General features: G+C 43.2%; 1 long non-coding RNA gene across 1 annotated transcript; it reads right to left on the bottom strand.

Annotated features, from left to right (window-relative positions):
* Positions 1 to 391: 391 nt before the first annotated feature.
* LOC116216981 lies at positions 392 to 12,743 on the bottom strand. Its single transcript, XR_004160780.1, has 2 exons — positions 8,105 to 12,743; positions 392 to 7,708 (listed from the first exon to the last, which is right to left on the bottom strand). It is a non-coding gene; the product is annotated as an uncharacterized LOC116216981 (long non-coding RNA).
* Between the last annotated feature and the right edge of the window lie 6 nt (positions 12,744 to 12,749).

Raw genomic sequence — 12,749 nt, 5'->3', positions numbered from 1 at the left:
TACCAAAGTTAGCAGTAAAGCTGAGGGGCAGAAATGCTTTTGAGATATTTTCATGAAACATTAACCTTCAAACATAATTACTACAGTGCAGTGAAATTGCACTTGAAGGCTGCACTGTTGAGGAGCATTGCGGTAAAAACTGGCCTGCGGGGCAAGAACGTGGCAGGTAAACAAAAGTAGTATCTGTGCAGAGATAATGGGATACAGGTCAGAGCATTAAAAGTGTAGCTTTAGGGGATGGACGTGCTGTTACCGACAGGAGATTTTCCAACTTTCCTCATACCAGTAGAGGTGATGGTGACTTGTTTGACATTGCACAAACAGTAATCTTTGAAGACAGCCAATACCGAATTATAAGTTGAGCATAAAACTGATACAGTCCCCACTAAGATCTTGTAAATTGGAAACCATTTTATTATCTGGAAAAGTTATTAAGCTAGATTTACACTGGGAAGTTGAACGTTTACATTTTGCCTTGAGTAAAAGGAACAAACGTTTCAGACTTTTCAAGATTTTTGCCCTGTTTTGCGGATTCATGAATTAAGAACAAACAAAAGGTAATCATTCAAAATCTTCCATGGTTTCAGGCTCTCTATATCCTGCCTGAATTATCTATAAAATACAGAGGCTGAGACTGTGCACTCTAAAAATATGGCATGAAAAGAAGACGGGACAATGGCTGTCATTTCTGGATCACTGCATGACTCAGTGTGATTCCCATCACAATCAGAGCACCACTTCTGGAAATAAGGCTTGGATCAGGCCACAGCTTCTATCACAGAAGGACGTTAAGTTGTAGCTGGGATGTTTGGGAACACAGATGCAGCACAGAGCCAATGAAGGAGTCAGGAAATACTGACTTGCTGTGCAGCACCAGGCAGGCCACGTTGCCTCCTTGACTCAGTTTCTCCCACTGTAAAACAGAGCAATGAAGTTTGTTAAAGCTCCTTCTAACTTAGCAGTGAATACTTTGCTGTGGAAATGGGAAGACTACTAAACAGATAGAAATGCTTTTATTGTTTTAGAGAGAACATTACAGCTTTCTCTAACTTTCTATTGAATTAAATGTAACTGGGACTTCAGGTCATCATGGCTGAAGCTCTGTGCCAGACTGCAAGGACCCTTTGGATTTATCCACATCATCTCAGAAATCTTCATGCTCTGATGACTACGATAATTTTGTGCTTTAAAGTCACTAATGCTTCAGTCAGAGCTCAGCTCCGGGGATCTGATAGCACTATTGTCATTGGCATTCACCTCTGCAGGAGGCTCTTCTGACTCCAGAGATGTGCGCAACAGGAATAGGCCGGTAGGAAAGGCTGGGAATCAGGAAAGTGCACATCTTACCTAATTTCTCACCTCTGCAGTTTGCAGAATGCATTCATGAGCAAGTTTTGCAACTGCGCTGATTTTCTGATCCTGGCAAAGTAGGTACATCAGGAGAGAGACAGTGAATATAGCAGAGTCCTGTGTGAAAGGCCTAAGTTGTAGCTCAGCATAACGGTAAGCCCACAAAGTCTCTGCTGGGAACATACTTTTGAAATCTTCAGATGCAGATAAACTTAATTCAGGATTGTTTTTGAGATGTTTGCCCAGTACACACTTTGGATTGAGCTGCAGAAGCCAGTTTTCACAGGATGGTGCACTGTGACTCACTGAAATAAGCTGATGATCATTCCCCAGACAATTAGCACCCGGACAATTAGCACCCTCCAAGATACTGCCCAAGGTGGCACAAAAACAATCCCTCTTCAAGCCTTGTTTCCAGCATAACTCAGCCCACGTGACAACGCAGCTCCCATTCTTCTTAGCATTTCTGTTTATTTTAATCATGTGGGATAAGCTAAAATACCTGATACAGGTTACAAGTTACTTCCATTCCTGCAAAGGAGATGCAAATTGTTCAGTGTTCCCATGGCTCCAGAACGGTTTGCATGGTTGCAAACAGAAGGACATTGATTGCTAAGCCCACTGTTTGTCTAGCTGATAGGCCAAGGCAGATTCCATCAAGCATTTCTATGCAGTGAATTACACCATGCAAGCCCAATTAGATTCTTCTTTCCATATCTGCTTTTAATGGTTTCCTTCCTTTTCCCCACTTGAGCCATTGTTCTTTTCATCCCAGACTTTAAAGTCACTCAGTTAACTTTGCAACATATTCTGGGCCTCCTGTGTTTGAAGATGGCTCCCAAATTAGCATGTATGCTGTTTGTACTGAGGTCAAAAGAAACATCAAACAAAATTGCAGAGCTGCAGATCACGTCTCAGCACAATCAATGACTTCCCTTTTCAGACAGACTCTTACCTTGCAATCTGGGAGAATCTTCTGGTCTTTGTTTTTAGCAATAGTATTCCAGGTTATTCCGTATTTGTCCAAAGCTCTGCTAGATAGATCTACTGCATCTCCCTTACATGGAAAGACCCCAACTTCCTAACAAGAGATGTAGCCACTCCCCGTCCACAGAAACACAGTTTTTACTGAGAGTCTCGATCTTTGATCCTTAACTCGCTTGTTGGGTTGGAAGCGTGCCACAGGAAATGAGGATACGTGTAAAAGAACACAATAAACCTTCAGAAATACAGTGCCTGGAGGCTACAGACTCAAGTATTACCATCTATTCTACCTCTCAAGTCTTGAAAATTTTTTTCCTGAGTTTCCACAGCCCCAGTACAAGGAGGTAGGTTGCACTCGTGGGACAAATGCTGTTACACTTGTTGGTCAACTCTCCAGCCCAGCAAGTGTGCCTGTGCCAGAGAGCAGCTATTTCATCCATTTCCCCAGTTTTCAGCTCCGCTCAGAATCCCTCCTTGCTGATATGAAGCAGAGATTAAAGATTCCTGATGCTTTCCTTGCTGCCTGTAGCAGTGCAGTGTTTTATTACACCTCAATTCTGTCTGAACTTCAGGATTGGGAATGTGATCTTCTGTGGCTATCACTTTCCTTCACCTCCAAAGAGCAAGAAGTTTTTTCTTCTTCATAAGATACCTACTCTGGCTTTTTCTTACATTTTCTTCCTCTTTTTGAGAAGATCCAGTGACAAGTCTTTTTATTTGTTCATTTTGAAATGTATCACTTAGGACCTACATTTCTTTCAATCTTTTCCCTAACAGTTCACCATCTTCCATTTTCCTTATTTGGAGGATATCTCCTTATTTGGAGGATATCTCCTCAAACATCATTAGAGAGCTTGGGAGTAGATTTCAAGGTGGAGGAAAGGATGCAAGAAAGGAGGTCAGTTTAGATATCAGGTATGTGTTGATTTCCAGAGAACCTATCTGAGTCCTGCCCAAATTCAGAACGAATGAAAAACATGTCCTATATGGCAGATGTTTGACAGCCTAACATCTATCCTTCACCACAGTTCCTACTAGAATGGACTTTTCAACAAAAACTTCTGCTGCTATGGGCTTACTTTGCTCTCCATGTGAGCAAGGACTGAAAATCCCAGCATGGTTTGTCCAGTTTAGGACTCACCCACATTGAAATGAGGAAAGCTGGTTACTGTTGCTGTGCATGCACTCTTCATTTTAAGCTATTTATTTACTACATCAGTATACTACTGTATAGCTATTAATCACTAACTATTTTCCCTAATAAATATCAATTCTATCAGATAAAAGCATTTTAGACTAGCTGAGTGAGATTTGCTATTTAGCAAGTCAGCATCTGCTTTGTCTGCTTTCTGTGTTCCCAGCACTTCAGTGAGACATAAATTAGTGGACAACTTGTGTGGGAAGTCTGTGTGGACTTTGTCACAATGACATATCTCGATATTGTCAAAGAGAGGATGGGAGTAAATTAGCAGAAATGGCCCGAGGCTTTCAGGAAAGATGAGCATTACTGACAGCAATTCCTAGCATACTGCACTGCAAATGTTTTCCCTGAACCAGCTTGCTGATAACACTTGTACTCCTGTAGCTTCTGCACAAGTGTATTTACCCAAGATACTCAACATACCTGTTTTTCTTGATGATAAGGGAGCAGTGGTTAAAGAAACACTTGTAGCAATGAGCATGTTCCTGTCATGTGTAGGATTCATTTATCAAATTCATTCAAAATTCCTCATTCTAGGAGGAGCCCTTTGGATAGATGTGGCTCTTCTAAGCCAAAAAATGCAGTTGGAACCTGGAAAAATCAGAGAAGAATTGCCACACATCCTGGTACCAGTACAGTGTGTACTCAGACAGTCAGTCATTATTTAAGTATTTAGAGACCAAAACTAAATGAAATACTGTGGAAGCTGTGTGCAGTCTTAGTGATGATGCCAACTCTCCCAAGGAGGAACCACAGCTAGGCTGAAATCATAGGTCCAAGATTTCCTCCCTCCAGCTGCTGGGGTGACCTTTCCCTTGAGAAGGGCAGCCAGGTTGCCAAGAACTGCACTGGGCCAGCTGTAAATAGAGCAGATGTAACATTGTTGGACTCCTCCACATTCACAATCAACTGATGTGAGACCTCCAAGCTGCCATTTGGACGAGTCCACCAGAGCTGCCCTTACCCCAAGCCCATCCTGCATGTGACCACAGTCATCTGCAACTGTCCTACTGGATGGTATAAAATCTTCATTGTCAATATAAAATTTCAAACTATTTCATTGCATCCCGCTTTGCGTTGGTGGGGTCAGAACCCAAAGCACTGATTTGCTGACAGCCTGATAATCCCACAGCCAGCCCTACTACCTTCATGCCAAATTGCAAATCACATAATTGAAGCAAAAGCCATTTTAATTGTTTAGGATAAGAAAAAGGCTAAAAAGGGGGGAAAAAAAACAAAGCAGAAGGGCATGTGTGAGAGAATGACATATATCCCACAGGCTTGTCCCAGTTAGAGAGAATAAATCTGTATCAGCACAGTGACACAACGGCTCCTCTGGGTGCAGTCTCATTTCTATTCTTGCCTTTGAAAATCCTGTTTGTTACCCAAAGGCAAAGCCATGCCTGGAGCTGGGACTGCCACCCAGCTCCTTGTAGGAATGACTGCAATTTACTTTCGGGATCCCAGCAATTAGTGGCTAATGAGATAACTTTAGTAGTTTCTAACTGCACTTGAAAAGCCAATGTCAGCAATGTAACCTTAAATGGCTTTTAACCCAGGATTTCTCATCTCTGGGATAACTGATGCTCGCTCCTCACACTGATACATGCTAACAGCAAACACAGGAGCTGTGCTAACACTCAGCTTCTGTCACTAACCAGAACAGGAAATGCTTTGCATACAGGTGGGAGCATTAATGTTTGTGATATTATGCTAACTCTCTAGGGGACAGTCATTATGGCAAAAAAACACAATCTAGCCCTTCAGGAAAATTTCCTGGCAGCTGTTAGACCACCAACGCATTGGCAGAAGTCTCATAAAAACACGTCAGCCGTGATTGAACAGAGCATTCCTGTGCACGCAGTATTGAACAGCAAAAGGGATCCAGCACATTGCCTCCTTCTATCTCTCCATTTTAGGAAGGAAGCTTACTCCAGCATCACAGTTGTCAAGTCAGCAGTTGGGGCAGATGGACTTTCCTTTTTCAGCTCCATATTTTGCCAAAGCCACGATCTGGAATCTGCCCACAGGGAAAGGATTTCTTTCAAGAAAAGAAAAAAGCCCACAAAAAGCCACCCATGTTATTGAGGGAGTAGCAATTTCTCTGCCCTTCAATCAACCCCCAAAGAGATGTGCATACTTTATAAGATTTTCTAGCTTTATTGGTTGCTGTAGCAATGACTTTTTAAACACAGCCCTGTAAAGCACAGATCTTGGCATAGCAGGGAACTACCATTCACAGTTTCCCAGTGATGGAGAAAAATCTGAAAGAGAGCCCTTCACTTAATCCGAGTTATAAGAGTTTTGATCGAGTCTGAGTTCTTCAATGATTCCTGAGCCTAAAAGACATCCAGCAACATAAAACAGCAGTTTGTGGTGGTTTCTGGTGCTAACAGGAGAAAGTATATCAGCTCTCCTCCTTCATTGTCTTTCCCTTCAGGGCAGTCCTGAAGAGAGTCCTTTGAAAGTGCTAAAGGAACCAGCACATGCTGAGATTTTACTGGAGAGCAAAGCTTTGAACAGTGAACACGGACTGTTTAACCACACGTGAGATAAAGGGAAAAAGGCAGCATGTTCGGAGGTACAAGGTTATGTGCACTGTGGGGCCAAAGGGGATGCTGCTGCTGCTCCCAGGTATTCCAGTGAAGTTGGAAGCAGAAGTTAATTCCCTGACAAAAGAGAACTGAAATCCACCCATCACCTTCAAAAAGCCTTTACAAAGCAGCTTTTTACCGGACATTCCTGGCTAGTGTCCCTGTAAGGACAATTCCTCCTTGCTGGCTCTGCAAATTGACTTTATGCACAGAAGTCAGCTGCTGAATGTGCACAGGGTGTCAGCCCAGCCAGCTGCCAAGCAGGGGAGCAGTGCCTGGGGCTCCAGCAGGAAAGCTCACCCTCTAAGAAAGAGAAAACAGCAGCTAGCGAATCTTCCCTCCTTCCCCTAGCACTGTGTTCCAGATCAGGAGATGTCACGAGCTGTGTGACTCTCAGCAATTCTTTGATTACATGCATTGGTGTTATCTGTTTGCAAATACAGTGAGTTCCACTGTAAAATTCCAAAAATTGATTTTATCCCATGTGATTCTAAAAATTGGGAGAATATAAAAGAGTAGTGGGCTTAGGGAGGCAAAACATCCCTCCCATCAACAGAACAGCCACTCCTACAGTAACAATGCACAAACTGTTTTCAGGTAGGGTCCAGGATGAATAAATGCAGCTACCACTTAGCTGTAGTTCTTTCTCCATCACTGCATGCAGGACTTCCTGCTTGCCAAGCAAATAAGAACTGCTCTCAACATCTGTATTCTGCTGCAAGCAGAAGCCTGGAGAGCAGAGAGAAGGAACGGTAAGTGTCATTCATCTCTGTACAGCTCGTGTTTCATTCTGCATTAGCTTCTGTCATCATCTGTCGTTTTTCACTGACAGTGCCAACACCATTTGTCCCTCAAGATCCCTTTCTCCTCATTATTAAGGTGACTGCCCTTATGATCATACAACAAAGCTAGGAGAACCTAGAGGTGTGGAGAACCTCTATCCTGAGGGCCCTGCTCCTGCCAGCTACACTGGAGCCTGCAGTATTGATAGTAATTTCTTTCCTTCAGCCAAAGCTGCTCTGCTGTTGAGCTGGGCTGACTCAATATACTGGAAAGTGGGTTCAGGTCCACAGAACTCACATTTCCAGTTGCATCAGCAGATTACATGTTCCCATGGAGCTTAGTACAGACGAGGTATTCATTCTCCTGCAAGAAGAACTGAGGGGAGCCAGGCTTCATGTCTACAAGCAAGCTATTTGATCCACCTCGAAGAGCAAAAAGCAGGAATTTAATACACCTTCTGGAGACATGAGGACATTTAATCTGTGGGACTATGAGAACGGTGAAGGATGGCAATGCGAGATGGGTTGTAGTAAGAGCAAGGACTCTTCTCATGAGACTAATTATCTCAGCGTAAGCAAATTGGTATTCCACCTGCTAATGGATTTAAGCAGCAGCTGCTGCTTACTTAAAGCAGTAGCACACATTCTTGCACATGGGAAATCATCATCAAAGGTTTCACACTTGCATCCTTCAGGCAGGAGGAGGCTTAGGGGGGAACTTCTTCAGAAGAATCTCCCAACTGGAGCAGGTGAACTACAGGAGTGCTGCAGAACCCCACACGTGTTGTCCAGAACATCTAGAAATGAGTGAAGAATTTGCACAATTACATAAAGGAGATTTGCACAGTGGAAGTATGGAGTACATCCAAGGCAAATCAGAATCAAACACACAAAGAAGGATGTAACACTTCTCTCAGTTGCTTTGGGACAGACATAGAAAAGCCTGGACTTCCTACAGCTTTGGCTGTGTTTTCCTATTGCCATCCCAACTCTCTATACAGTGCTCCTGCTCTCCTTCAGCTTCCTCCCCCTGCTTCACCGAGCACACTCATGCTGCCTCCTCCCTCCTCCTAGCCCTGCCTTTCCCTGCTCATCCCTATCCCAGTTAGATTTTCAGTTCCCCCATCCCAAAACCACAACAGGAAGCACAATACTGACTGACAGCCCCACACCAAGTCTACATCCCATCTTACCCCTTGTCTCACAGGCCTCTGTCTGTCCACATCTTGGCAGCTGGACCTGCCTTCCCCTGTGGGCACTGCTTGGAATGGCCACAGGAAAGCAGGAAACTCCTGGGTGAATGCTGACAACATGGACAGGACACGGGTGTGGGAATTTACAGATGCATCTTCTTCAGTGCTGTTGTTTGTGCTGCCCTCATGCCCAGAAGCATGCTTGGGTTCTGTACCAACACGCAGGAGACAACCCTTGGCATGAAAAACTTACAGCCTAAGCAAGAACAAGGCAGAACATGTAGGGGACTCAAACAGAACAAAGTGCAGGGCCAGGGCGGAGGTAGACAGGAGCAGATGGAAGTTGGCTGTGCGTGTTTTGCAGGCTGCAAAGCTATGGAAAAACAGAGCAGCATGTTAAAAAAAATAAGAATAAAAAAAAAAAAATTAAAAATTACTAGCAATAATAGATTTGCAGATTTTACATTCAATGATGGTCTTTTTTTCTTTTACTATAACAAAATTTCACATACAAATGAAAGGATAAATCCAGCACCTGACATGAACCTGTGACTAAACATTCCTCTGCATGCCCGCAGCTTTGGGCCGGTGCACGACAGCCTGGAAAACAGGAATTGAGCAAAAAAAGAAGTAGGGCTGATCACATTTATGTTGTCAGCCGGAGAGGCGGAAACACATTAATTAATTCCAGGTAACTCTTTTCATTGCTTCCTATTACACACAAGAACCCCGTGCCCCAGAGAAGCAGAGCGATTCTCCCTGTCTCCACAGCCTGTCGCTCTTCCCTCTGCAGCACCAGCTGCTTCCTGGCAGTGGGTGGCACACGAAGAGCAGAACTTGAAAGCAGCACGTGTTTACTGAGTCCAAACTGTTTAAAGTTAAAGTTTATTTGTATTCTTTGTAGGAATATCAATAAAAGACCTCAAATGTATCTATATCTGTACATATTACAAGAACCTTCAAAAATTATTCACAGAACAAAAATAAATCTTCTTTAGAACAAACCCAGGCAATGAAATGCAGAAATGGATCTCAGAGACCAAACAGTCCAGTGCTACTAGCATAAAAATACGGCTTGAAAAAACAAGTTTATTACTTCTTAAGGTGTACTTTGTCGAAATAAAAAATAAATTATTTAGAGCTATCATTGCAAAACAGTTCTGTGTAATAACATTCTTATTAAGGCCCTTGAGACAGAAAATCTATTTTTACAGGTAGGATTCCTGGCAGCCATGACCTGCAATGATAAGCTCTCTCTCCTGGGAGCCAGCTGACTGTAGAGAAGGAAACATCTAAGAGCATCAGCCTAAATTTAACCCTTTTGCTCTGTCATGCTCAGCTGGATGCTGTGGCTGACCACGCTAATGCAAGATTTTATTATTATTTACACTTAATGGTTCAACTCGGACAGGACTTGTTCTCCATAAAACGACACAGAACACAAGCAGAATTCATACACACACGGCAATCTGAGCACACAGACACTGCTGGCACACTCCACAGGCACTGCTGTAAAACTGACTGACTTCAATCATTGAGTTTGCAGATGAAGTTAAAAGCTGCTGGTTAAAGAAAGCATTAAAACATGAAATTAATATATGGTGGAAAAAAAAAAGCCTAAGCCAACCCAAAGTAACTGCAAGAACAGAGAGTAAAATCCATTTCTCTGATGGATGGATACAGAATTTATGACTGATACCCTTCATATTCTCTAACTAGAAAGCATACACATCCCTTTCCATGGTGCTCTGGATCTCCTGCTTAGATTTATTCCACTGCAAATGAAAGCTGTAAGAAGTGGAGCTGTGTGAATCTGCGCTTTGACATGTAGCTGCCCATTTCCAACGCACCAGGGATATCACAGCTGGTACTTCTGGATGTGAAATCTGCCTATTTCCCTTACAAAAAGGTGAGAACTCCTTGAGCTGCAAAGAACGGGCATTCACAGGACATGGCCGCGCTGGCTCCATTGTGAGTGGCTCCGTGGTCTGGGAAGTGTCCTAGAACAGCAATGAGTGATGGCCAACAAGGGCTGAGATGGGGAACTTTCCTGCCCCACACCTAGAAATACAAGAGTATTACTCTGACAGCTTTTTACATTTTATTACTTCAGCTGTTTCTAAATGACAGCAGCAGTTGCTCTCAATAGCATTAGCTAAGCCTGATCAATTTGCTGGATGTATGAACCACAGTCTATAATGCTTATCATCACATTTTTTCCACTGTTTACCTTTTCACTCATTGCTGGAGAGACCCACTGGCTGTTAGTCACAGAACGAATGAGATGGGGCCCAGCTGGGGTTCTTGTTCCAAAAGAGACAGAGCTTTTTGGCTGCCACGTGGTTCAGTATCACTTGAATTTTATCAGACTGGACAGAACAGAAGCTGGCATTTTCACATATTGTCAGCTTAAAGTAGCTTAAAATTTCTCTAGAAAGCTGCTTAGCGACAAATTAGGAGAGACAGCTGCCTGCAGAACTCAGGAACATAACATTTTGTATTGCAGCTCATCAATTTTAGTCTTGCAGCACTGTGAGTCCACAACCTTCACTCCTTTCTGGTCAACAGGCAGCTTCTCCTCCGTACAAGGAGCTAGAGGAGTACATTTTGCACTTTGGGGTAGAAATGGAAATAGAATTGAATAGCCAGTCCATAAGCTTAAGAAATGCACACAAGAAGGTACATTATTCAGAATGATACACCCCAAATAGCTCATGTATCAACAGGTATTATTTCCCTTCTATAGAAACCAGGACTAAAACGTTGCCCCTACTGCACTTTTCTGCAGAAACTGAAGTGGACTGCTTGGAGTCTACAGCACTGAACCATGCAGTTCAGGCAGCAATTGCTGACGGAAGACTGGAAAGCTGGGGAGTTCTGCTGCAATGGATTTCTCAAATTCATGTTAGACAAATGCTGTCAGAATGACATACCCTGCTTCTGCCTTGCTCTAGTCAATGCATTCACATGACTTCTTGCTCTTCTGTCTCAGTCACAGAGCATCCCTGTGGTCTGCACTGCAAGTTAAATGAGCAATACACATGCCCACCTGCAAAGGCTACTTTTGGGAACAAACTTCCCAGGACCAGCTGTGAAATTACAACACGCAGCAAAGGGGAGATGCAAATCACACACAAATACTCAACTAAAAAAGGGGTTGCTCTTGTAAAAGAGCTACTCACAAGACACTGGATAGAGTGCCTACAGCTGTGACGCATAGAGGAGGAAGGGAAGGAGAGAGAACGGAAGGGCACACTTGGAGGATCAAATCAGAGTCAGTGGTGACCCAGAAAGGGAAGACAATTCTGAAAGTACTGAAAAGAAATCACTTCTGAGCACCAAGAAGCAGACAAGGATGCTGTTGGGCCTGTAGGACCAAGTCACATTCGGCAGCCAGAGAGAGGCATTGATTGGAGAGAGCTGAGCACTGAGGATAAACCCCAACTCACTGCAGACAGGTCTCCTTCAGATGTAAGTGACAGCATTTTCCTTCCTACAGTGCAGGGGATGTGGTCTCTATGCACCCATGGTTAGAAATGTAACATACTTGTATGGCAGTGTTTAACTTAAGCATCTCAACTCACCATAACCAAGGTAGAACAGTTAACGTTCTGTGTTACAAACTGAAGTTTGCCCACAGAGATTAATTTATTTGCAAACAACAAACAAACTCCACAAGAGACACTGAATTTGAAGCCTCTGTATTGCCAGTCCTTCATGTTCAGGGCAACACGGGCCATCTCAAGCAGTTATGGAACTGACTTAAAAACCTCTACATTCTAGAGAATCATAAACTGAGGCCAGGAAGGATAATCAGCTCTGACCTCCTCCTTGTCCCAGGCTACACAATTTCAGGCAGGTACCTGAAACATTCATCTCATCTTGCTCCTTTTTGCTAGACATAACCCAGGGCACCCTTGTGGGGTTCCAACATCAACTTTTCCAATTTCCATAACTTGTCTGAATGGTGAATCACACCTGTTATTAGCATCCCCATCTAATTCAAAGATTGCTGTTGAAAAAAGGTGTTTAACCTTTAGAGATTAGGGGCTACAAATGTGTATCAACAAGTGGAAGCGAGGAGTCACACACCTCTTGACTTCAGTCTTTTAGGTGGACCTCAAACTAAGTATTGGGGCGTATGATGAAATAATGAGAACTGAGAATACTGTGCCATTTGTTTTTCTTCTTTTACCAGCTGACAATCCGCCACGAGAAGGTCACTTTGAACTTGTAATGATACACACACTGACGTACAGCCTGTAAATACGCTTCAATGAAATGCAACTGAAAATAATTAGAGATGAAAGCTAAGTCAGAATTCCTTAAGAAAAATAAGAGTGTAAAGAACTTCAAAACAAAACCCTTAAAAATATCCAGAGAAAGGCAAATTTCAGTGGAAATGGAAGCTCTTGCCTTTACTTGGAACTAAATTGGCTAAGCTGGTGGCTGAAACAGCGAAAGTGAACAGGACAGAGTTGAAGAGATCTGCTAGGAAAACAGAACTCTACTGGCTGGGCACGGGCGCCCTTTGGTTAGCCCTTTCCTCAGAACATTGACCTGACTGCTCCTGATGGAGTGCAGGGAATAACTCAGGGTGTCACTGCATGGTGCACAAAGTAAAGACTGGATTGAAATTAAAAAA

The sequence above is a fragment of the Meleagris gallopavo genome, chromosome 10 (genome assembly GCF_000146605.3).
Source record: "Meleagris gallopavo isolate NT-WF06-2002-E0010 breed Aviagen turkey brand Nicholas breeding stock chromosome 10, Turkey_5.1, whole genome shotgun sequence".
Classification (NCBI taxonomy): Eukaryota; Metazoa; Chordata; class Aves; order Galliformes; family Phasianidae; genus Meleagris; species Meleagris gallopavo.
The sequence above is the reverse complement of the archived record's forward strand: the minus strand, read 5'-3'. Positions and strand labels throughout refer to the sequence as shown.